This window comes from Magnolia sinica, chromosome 15, assembly GCF_029962835.1.
Source record: "Magnolia sinica isolate HGM2019 chromosome 15, MsV1, whole genome shotgun sequence".
NCBI lineage: Eukaryota > Viridiplantae > Streptophyta > Magnoliopsida > Magnoliales > Magnoliaceae > Magnolia > Magnolia sinica.
The window spans coordinates 4,713,056-4,720,754 of record NC_080587.1 but is presented as its reverse complement, the minus strand read 5'-3'; the positions used below and the strand labels follow the sequence as shown (position 1 = coordinate 4,720,754).

The following is a 7,699-nucleotide window of genomic DNA, read 5'->3' as shown; positions in this document are numbered from 1 at the left end:
GGTCGGTGCTCTTTGGCCCCACCATGGTGTACGTGGCTGGTGGTTGGTGCTCTTTGGCCCCACCATGGTATATGTGGCTGGTGGTCGGTGCTCTTTGGCCCCACCATGGTGTACGTGACTGGTGGTGGTTGCTCTATGGGTCCCACCATGGTGTACGTGGCTGGTGGTCGGTGCTCTGTGGGCCCCACCATGGTGTGCGTGTTTCATCCATTCCGTTCATCCATTTTGTCCGCTCAATTTCCATCTAATTTAAGGGGTTGAGCCCCAAATTAGATGGAAATTTAGTCGGTGGCTCGTTAGAGGAAAACAATGGTGATTGGATATCCATCATTTAAATCCTCCTGAGGCCCACTGTACTGTTTGTCTAAAATCCAATCTATTTTTTAGGTGATAAAGACCCAAATGAAGGCTAAAAACAAAGATCATCTTGACTGAATACTTTTATGGCCCCCCAAAAAGTTTTTAATAGTCGATGTTCATTAAACACTGTTTCCTGTAATGTGGTCCAATTGAGATTAGGATATACCTCAATTTTTGTATAATATGATAAAATGATCTATAAAAATAGATGGACGACATGGATGAAACACATACATCATGATGGGGCCCACAGAGCACCAAACACTAGCCATTGGCTGGTGGCAGGGGGAGTAGCCAATCCGTTTCCTATAGTATATCCACGTCGTCCATCTATTTTTCCATCTAATTTAAGGGGTTGAGCCCCAAATTGAAGCATACAAAATATCAAGTGAATTATACCATGGGAAACAGTGGGCATAATGATTTTCTAGTTTACCTTACTGATTTCATGTTTCCCCCACACAATTTCATGTTTGCCCTGCTGATTTTATAGTTTGCCCTGCTGATTTTATAGTTTGCCCTGCTGATTTCATGTTTGCCCCGCTCAATTTCATGTTTGCCTCGCTGATTATCCAGTTTGTCCCGCTCAATTTCACGTTTGCCCCACTCAATTTCATGCTTGCCCCACTCATTTTCGTGTTTGTCCCGTTCAATTTCATGTTTCCCCCGCTCAATTTCATGCTTGCCCCACTCAATTCCTAGTTTTCCCCGCTCAATTTCATGTTGCCCTGCTCAATTTCATGCCTACCCCGCTCATTTCCTAGTTTGCCCCACTCAATTTCATGCTTGCCCCGCTCATTTCCTAGTTTGCCCCGCTCAATTTCATGCTTGCCCCGCTCATTTTCTAGTTTATCCCGCTTAATTTTATGCTTGCCCTGCTCATTTCCTAGTTTACCCTGCTCAATTTCATGCTTGCCCCGCTCATTTCCTAGTTTGCCCCGTTCAATTTCATGTTTGCCCCGCTCAATTTCATGCCTGCCCCGCTCCATTTCTAGTTTGCCCCACTTAATTTCATGTTTCCCTCGCTCAATTTCATGTTTGCCCCGCTGATTTTCTAGTTTGTCCCCACTCAATTTCATGTTTGCCCCCACTCAAAACCTAAACCTAAAACCTAAATGTATTCTCAAATCCTTAAACCTAGATCTTAACTTATTCTCAATTCCCTAAACCTTAACCTATAATCTAACTTAAACCAAAACCTATATCGTACACTTAAAACCTAAAACCTAAATGTATTCTCAAATCCATAAACCTAAACCTTAACCTATTCTCAATTCCCTAAACCGTAACCTATAACCTAACTTAAACCTAAACCTATAACCTACACTTATAACCTAAAACCTAAATGTATTCTCAAATCCCTAAACCTAAACCTACACCTAATCCTAATATCAACTCCTTAACTGTAACGTCTCGGAAAAATCCATGCAAAGACCCGAGTACCACCTCAGGCAAAAATCACCCAGGACCAAATTCTTTAGAAATTAGGTTGATATTAGCAAGTGTTAAACTAGAGTGCTTATGAAATTAGCACTAATTACTTTAAATATGATCTGCAAAACCCAAAGCGTGCAGAATCATTGACGCTACATTACCTTGAAATCTAGAATCCATCCTTAAACCCGGTTGCTCTCGGGAGCATCTTGAAACTCTGTATCGGACCTGGACCGCACATCGAAAGTTCGATTACCCCGAAACTATATAGTTATGACCGCATTATTGGACTTGACAACCCTCTCGAAAATCAAGTCCAAGCTGTGTCTAGAAATGCACAACTTGAGCCCGAGCGAAGAGTGTGAGAAACGTGAAACTATTTAGAAATAAAATTCAAATTTAAGTAATCTGAGTCGTGTCGCTTGCAGACTAAATATAAGGATTTTGACCGTCAGAATCTGACCCAAATACACCCTCGGATCAGGAGAAATGTCTCACATATGTCAATGTACTTGTGGCCCTGATCCAGTGACCGTGACCCTTGAACTGAAACTGGTCCACCACGGTTGATCTGTGAATCCGATCGGTACAAAAACTAAGCCTGACCTAGATCCATGGTCAGGGAGCTTAAGTCTGACTGCACGTGAAAAAGGGGCCACCAGAAGCGCTCCATTGAATCAAAATAGACCTGATTTGGTTATAACCTAAGTATACCTTGGCCCTGGGGCCAATTCCATCACTTTTAGGCCTATATAAAGACCTTAAACACCCTCTCTCAAATTCTATACGAATTTTCCAAACCCTAGCTAAGAGAGAGAGAGAAAGTGAGGGAGAAGTTGGTGAATCATCTTAGAATTCTTTCCAATTACCCGGCGTACCTAATCCATCGCATCTTAATCGTTATTCCGGCGATTCTAATCTCATTTTTGGGTAAGTCTATTAAACCCTAACCTGTTTTGAAACTTAGAATAGCTTAGGTGTTGATGTAGCTAATCTAATTCATGCCTTAGGTTACCTATTCGCCGTTGACGAAGACTTATCGTTTAAATCGAATCCGTTGTGTAATTTTTGGTTTAAGGTGCGGACTATATTCGTATAAGTTATGGTTTTCAAGACTTTCAATGTCGGTTAATGGTTTATTATTGTTGTGGGTGTTATTTCAAATGCTAAATGCGATGTTTGTATTGCGTTTCTGATATATATGAACTATATTGAGATTTGTGTATTCCATGTATATGTAGAAAGTATCACATACGTATGAAATACGGGCATATGTTTGCCATGATTAATTGTCGTGTGTTTGTGCTAGTTGTATGTGTATCAACTCCTTGGTGAAAGGATTTGTCCTAATGTGTACTATCGCCAACATACGTCATGTATGTTGGAATATGTAGCCTAACACTACCAAAAAATCGAGCAAAGGCTATGGACTATGGTAGTTTTTTGCTACGGATATAAACTGTAGCTAAATTTACTACGGATTTAATCCGTAGCTAAAAACTTGCCACACCATTAATAATTAACTGTCATGTATGGGGCTTTATAGGGCCCAATAAAATATAAGTATTCTATCTAATCCATCCATCTATCTTAAAATATAATTTTAGGGCATGAAACTAAAAATCAAGTAGATCAAAGGCTCAAGTGGACCACACAGTAGGAAACATGGAGATTAAATCACATGTACGTCCTATGGTGTGGTCCACTTGGGCCTTCGATCTACCTGATTTTTGGGATCATAAACTGAAAAATATTATTAAAATTAATGAACAGTATAGATAAACCACATATATCATGGTGGGCCCCACGGAGCCCCTAACATGACCGTCTCTTAAAATTCGACACCCAAAATGGGCGCGCGCTCAAAATAGAGTCGCCCCCATCCAAAACCCCAGTCCTCTCTCTCTCTCTCTCTCTCTCTCTCTCTCTCCCCGTTCCCTAACCCTCTCTCTCCCGATCTCTGCTCCCGATTCTCCTTTTTCCCTACCTCACCTGCTCCATCTCTCTCATTCTCCTCCCTCGATCTCTCCAATGCAGTCGTGAATCTCCTCCCCAAATCACAGCCCTTGCCCTTCTCAAAATTGCAACCTCTGCTCAAATCACCTACCCAAATCGTAATCCCAACTCGATCTCACTGTCGCTGCCGTAGAGGATAAAACCCCCTCAAACCTGCCTACCCCTGCTGCTCCATCTTTCTCGTTCTCCTCCCTTTCTCTCCAATATCTCCGCCGTCTCTTCTATCTCTCTCCATTGCAGCAGCCGTGAAGATCCTACCCGAAGAAACACACGCCATTCGAAACCCTTCTCATATCTTTGAGGCATAGGTTTGATATCTTCCTCTCTTTATGTATCTTTTTCTGTCTTTCAGATTTGATGCATGCTAACTATTTGATGAAATAATGAAATGGCTGGATGAAATGGCATGCTATCTGTTTAATGAAATGGCTAGATTTCATGCATGTTATCTATTTGATGAAATGTCATGCTAACTGTTTTTTGAAATGACATGCTATCTGTTTGATGAAATAGCTTGCTATTTAATTTGTAAACTTTCCTAGTTCTGTAAATCAGTTCATTGTGGTGATGCAACATTAAGTATATTTAGGATCCTATTGTCCTTTTACACAGACATTCTAAAGTTTGATAGTGTTTTTAGGTGGAACTGTTAGTTATCATATTACCATGATGCAGGCTTTACTGCTATCAATGGATCAATACCTCCAGGGTTTGTTTGTTCTCGCTCATGTCCCATCTGCAGATGTGTAAAAATTGGTAAGTAGCTTCTCAACGGGCATGATATGAGATTTATATAAGTATATGACATAATTATTTGTATTATGTTTCCCATGAACTGATGTCTAGATGAATGTTCCAAATAGATTCTTTGATATTTTTGTCTGCCAAAAAGATTTTCCAGGCATGTTAGTTTTGTCTACCAAAAAGATTTTCTAGACACACTTAGCTAGTTTAATTCTCCTATTTGAGTCTTGGAAACATTGTATTCGTTTCAGAAACTCATCTGAGATTTGAAAAGGGTTCTCTAGTTCCTAGTTTGATTGATTCAAGTCAATGAAAAACTCACCAAGAGAACAAAATATCAGGCAACTCTTTTCTTTTCTTTTTTCTTTTTTGTTAAGTATGTAAAACAAAGTTGTGAAAGTTGATCCTTCACTCAACTAATATTTTATAAGATTATGGGTGGGAAGCTATTCATGAGCCCGGTTGCCTAACTGACTTTCATTTAGTTCTTACAAATTCCATTTTGTTGTACAGTCCATGTTCGGTTTATCACTCATCTACTGAATCACACATTTATTTTAGCTTGTGGTGTATTCTAATATTATGCGGTCTCTATTTCACTTCCAAGTGGTGTTTCTGTAATTTGTAGGAGTGTGATGCTAGAATTATGTTCAGGCTGTACACTTATCATCTTTATCTATGATTAACACCCATCAGGTTATCAAGCTAACCCTCACATTTATATTTAATTCTTGAGTTGTGAATTAACTCCTTTATGGGGATCCAGGGACATTCTTGATTCTGAACTGAGGTTTCAGCTTGTGCTCATTTATCATTTTGGAATCAGACTCAACACTAGCTTGATGGATAGTTATACTTTCCTTTCAACAAAATCTATTTGTTGCTTATAAGAACAAAAGACTCGATGTTCACTTATTTTATTCGATCAGCAGCAAGAAATCTTATTAAGAAGTGGAAAGAAGAAATAGAGGTAGAGAAGAATGCATAATGTGGAGTCAATCAAAGAGCTGGGAAACATTCATGATATTTTTTGCCTGCAAAAAATAAGATCCTGTTTGGATGCTTACATCTGTCAATCTTGGAGTCATTAATCTAAGGATTTGCCTCAGATCCAATGTTTGGGGCCTCCAGGGTTTGGCAAGTCTCATGATAGGTGCTGCTCCCACTTTGAATCACGCTTCCAACTTCTCCTGCTTCTTCATTGTTTATGCTTGCTAACATTTGAAATGGATGGTTCCCTTCTCCTACACTCAAATTTGTGCCACTTACTTGAAATGAAAGAAAACAATAAAAAAAGGGAACCTAGAAAGAACATTCACATTGATCCTATAAGGACCTACTACTTGTAGTCTACGCTGACAAATAATTGATTGACAAAACATAAACAATCATGCGAGAATCATCTTAAGGCATAGTAATTTGTATCAGTATAACTGGCTTTCTTAAAAAAATAAAAAAAAATAAAAAAAAATAAATAAAAAAAGATAAACATTCACATTGGTCTTACAAGGACCTATTACTAGTAGTCTAAACATTAACACATCTATCCAATCTTCTTCTCCTCTCTCTCTCTCTCTCTCTCTCTCTCTCTCTCTCTCTCTCTTATTTATTATTATTATTTTTTGTCTGTCAGCACCAAGTCGATGAGAGATGATGGAGGAATTAATGTGATCAAGAAAAGCCATCAAGAAGCTAGGCTTGCGACACAAGGAACACATTTCTGCATATGGAAAAGGCAATGAAAGAAGATTGACGGGTCGTCATGAAACTACAGATATCCTCACATTTTCTTGGGTAAGAAAAATAAGTAGGATGAATACACGAATATTGGGAAAAACTAGCTTAGCCATTTTGTTTTCTTTTCGTTTTTCTCCAAATCCAAATAAGTCGATTAAGGTCGAGTGGTTATCAAAATTTTCAAATGGTTTTGCTGTCATACAACATACACACTCCATTATGGACTTTAAACATTATTCATATCTCATCCAAAATCTTCATGGAACTTTAATTAGGTTAATCTAGGATCATTAGATTCGTGTGGTTCTTTGTGTGTGGCCAAATAGATGAATGGTCCAAATCCCATAAATGTGAGTGCTTGTTAACTAACTTAAACATTGATGTTTATAGCACCAGCTCACACACATCAATGCTAGTATGCATGGGACACCCAAGCCATGTATCAGGTGGAACCAACAGTGTATTTCATTTTAGGTTGGTTAATTGTCATGTAGACCATACATTTTCTAAAAAATTAAAATAAAAGTGGATGGTCTAGAACAGTTTCAAGCTGCAAATTGTTTTGGTCCATCTGTTGTTTTCATATCATACCTGCAGTGAAGAGAAATGGGTTGGATTTTATAAACGGGTCGTGTACTTTTATAAATGGGTTGGATTTTGTTAAATAAAATGAAATTGTTGATTTTATAAATGTGTTGCAGGTAAAGATATTGGCCGGAGCGGTGTTTGGTTCAAAATAATTTGATATTGGCTGCTATTCATGGTGGTCCGCACTTGGTGAACAACCCCAAAATGAGCCCTTCGCTGATGATATTCCACAGTTTGAGGTCCCTATTGCTGTGATCCATCCTGTTCCAAGTCCAGTAAGAAATGAAAGTATTTTTATTTCTCTTGATGTGGGCTCATCTGTTCTGCATTTTTCAGCTAAGACACATCATTCGTTCTCCTTCTTACAATTAGGATACAAAGATACTCCAAATAGTTAACACATTTGCATTGTATATCATCCTATACTTCAATTTCAAGTGTAAATATGAAACTCATGGCATATCAATGTTGCAAGTGGTACAATAGACCAGTCGGTGCCGTGTGTGAGGTTCCAAAGGGAGCCACAGGGGTCGTTTAATGACTGATGCTATGCATTTCAGCGGTTGGTAGTTTCTTTCCAGCTGGCAACCAATCACATCCAGAAAGCACTTAAATTTTTAATTGATTGTTTTGTTTGCTTCTCCAACTGGAAATTGGCACTGTTTATGGTCATCAATCATTATATAGCCCATGTTGCATGAGAATGCCATTAACACTTAAAGAAAGAAGGCAAATGGAATGCTTCAATTGTGTCTACTTCCCTAACTGTCAAAAAATGTTTGTGAATGAAGAGGCTCTAATCTTGAATGAAGGCAAATGC

At 38.7% G+C, this 7,699-nt stretch overlaps 1 long non-coding RNA gene across 4 annotated transcripts; it reads left to right on the top strand.

Annotated features, from left to right (window-relative positions):
* The first annotated feature begins 3,704 nt into the window (after nucleotides 1-3,704).
* LOC131227819 (uncharacterized) lies at nucleotides 3,705-7,672 on the top strand. Of its 4 annotated transcripts, none has more exons than XR_009162512.1 (4): nucleotides 3,705-4,118; nucleotides 4,451-4,566; nucleotides 6,188-6,348; nucleotides 6,993-7,672. It is a non-coding gene; the product is annotated as an uncharacterized LOC131227819 (long non-coding RNA). The 4 variants fall into 4 exon arrangements; XR_009162514.1 differs by having other exon boundaries at nucleotides 4,486-4,566; nucleotides 6,993-7,671; XR_009162515.1 differs by lacking the exon at nucleotides 6,188-6,348 and having other exon boundaries at nucleotides 4,486-4,566; nucleotides 6,993-7,666.
* The last annotated feature ends 27 nt before the right edge of the window (nucleotides 7,673-7,699 follow it).